Below are 2326 nucleotides of genomic sequence, written 5' to 3'. Positions count from 1 at the left end.
AACACGACCTGAGACTGAGCAGCCACAAAAGAAAACAAGATCCATAGGTACTAGTTTAAAAAGACAGCTCCATGACTTCTTTGAACATTTAGGATCAGCAATTTTCCTAAGAAGGAATAAGTAAAATCTCGGGAGTGATCCTGAGAAAAATGCCGGGAGAAACCAGCGCCACCCACCAAGAGAGCCAGCATAGCCGTAGCCTCAGACAGTTCATGGGCCAGCAGAGCACCTCATCCCACAAAGAGCTAACTCAATGTGCCGTTCCCTGCCCTTCTGTTATAAATCCCTTACAGCCCCTAATCCTCAACCTCCCTTTGCTTTCCCTCCATGTTTCCCCCCCTTTTCGAACTAAGGACAATGGTGGGCTGGCCTTGTCTTAACAGTTTTAGCTCAAACCTGGTTGCTACTGCAGACAACATGCTTTAGCCAAACCTCAGCTGTTGGGTTTTGTGAGACTAAAAAGTCTTTGTAGCACTTTGAGTCTTGCACTAACATTTGTTCATCTTCGACATTTCCCCCCTGCAGTCCTTCACTTTCTTCTTCCTTTTTGTTTGTCTTGGATGATTTTTTTCTTTTAGCTCATCAGTTTTTTTCATTTAAATACTTCATACCCACTGAAAAAAAAAATCGAAGTGCTGATTAAATAAAATTCTGATACTTGAGTTAGCCACCATCACACTGCTTGCTGGACTTGTCTTTTCAGACTTTTATCTTCTTTATTCAGTCTGTATCACCACCGGGCAGGAATAGTCTCTAAAGCGCCCAGTGATGTTGAATAAGGCTTAGTGTGAATCAAAATTATAGTTACAGTTCCTTAACTTCCTTGGCAAACCCCTAATCTTTCTGTTTTATTTGTTATCTGCCCGACAGGAATAATAATACTTGCTTTCACTCTCTTTTTAGAGATACTAAAAAACTGTCTAGGTCCTGGGCAGCCAGCTGTAGACAGCACCGCTTGAGCAGGAGGTTGGACAAGATGACATCTAGAGGTCCCTTCCAACCTCAACCATCCTGTAATTTTGTGATTACCACAGAAGGTGCGGTGAGGAACTGATCAGCAGTTGGATGTTACAGGGGTGGAGGCCCTAGACATACCTAGGCAAGCAGAAAGAAGTCTTCACCTAACGACAGCAAGAAAACCAATAAAAAGCCCAAGTAGAGTTGGCAGTGTATGACTTAATGGGAAGAAACTATCTGCTGTCCAGCCTACCCTTTGCTAGCTCTCCTTGAGGTCAGGATTCATGACCCAGAGGAGGTTAAGCTGCAAGAAGAACAGCAAGCATGTGAAGAGTCTGAATAGTAAATATTAAACAGGAGTTTTGGAAAGTACACAAGTGGCTATTCTTTAGTGTAAATGTCAGCCTACCGAGTGGAAAGGATAGAACAAAGCTCCATCAAACCTTGCCCAAAGCAGCTGGTGCTGCCACAGTGGCAGGCACTGTAGGCCAAGTCTCCTCCAGCCTGGCAAGTCCAGCATTCCTCTGTGCAGCATAACAAAGAAACAATAGGTTAAAAAAAAAAGTGATACAATGCACAAAGCACAAGTAAGTGGCACAGCGCTAGGCCATTTTGGCTTTTTGAAACATTGTCACATGCTTTATAAAGCGCAATTCTCAGTTGCATGAGGTGAAAGTCCTGGTGTTCCCAAACTTTTGCTCAGAGACAGGTCTGGATGTGACTATCTATTCATAGTCAATTGCTCAGTGTGATGTAGGTGCACTGATCCTCCACAAAGGCAGTGGCAAGGAAAACACTGGTGAGGAGTTTCGGAGGTGTGTTTTCTGTTTGGAGATTTTTTTGAGAGATTTTCTGATCCATGTCAACCAAGAGATTGGATTTACTTGGTTGTCATTGCTGTGGGAGAGCAGAGCTTCTGGCTGGGTGGGTTATTTGACCATGAGCAGTTGTTAAGCTTTCTGCCAAGGAGGTCAGTGTGATGTGGAAATGATAACCAGAAAGCCCTAGAGATGGGCTTCTTGTGTTTATTCTGGTTGAGCACAAGATAATTGGGTGGACAAGGCCCCCATCTAGCTTTTTAGAGGTTGTTTAAAGCACCTAATGAGAAGGAGCGTAGCTGGGATGTTCTTTAAAAGTGTGATTTTTTTTGAGACAGTAGTTCCATTTTTCATTTTATCATATAAATCCTTCATTTTAGATATCTGTCTTTATACAGCAAAGATCCAACTTGGAAATTGCTCTCAGTACACACGAGGAGGAAAATCAGACGTTCTTTAAAACAGCTTTATCTAGTACATGTCATTAGTGTCAAATTTTTGATGTATTTAGAGAAGGATAGCTCTTTTGGTGAATCTGCAATATTTGTGGT

The sequence above is a fragment of the Phalacrocorax carbo genome, chromosome Z, assembly GCF_963921805.1.
Source record: "Phalacrocorax carbo chromosome Z, bPhaCar2.1, whole genome shotgun sequence".
NCBI classification, from domain to species: domain Eukaryota; kingdom Metazoa; phylum Chordata; class Aves; order Suliformes; family Phalacrocoracidae; genus Phalacrocorax; species Phalacrocorax carbo.
Note: the sequence above shows the minus strand (reverse complement) of the source record.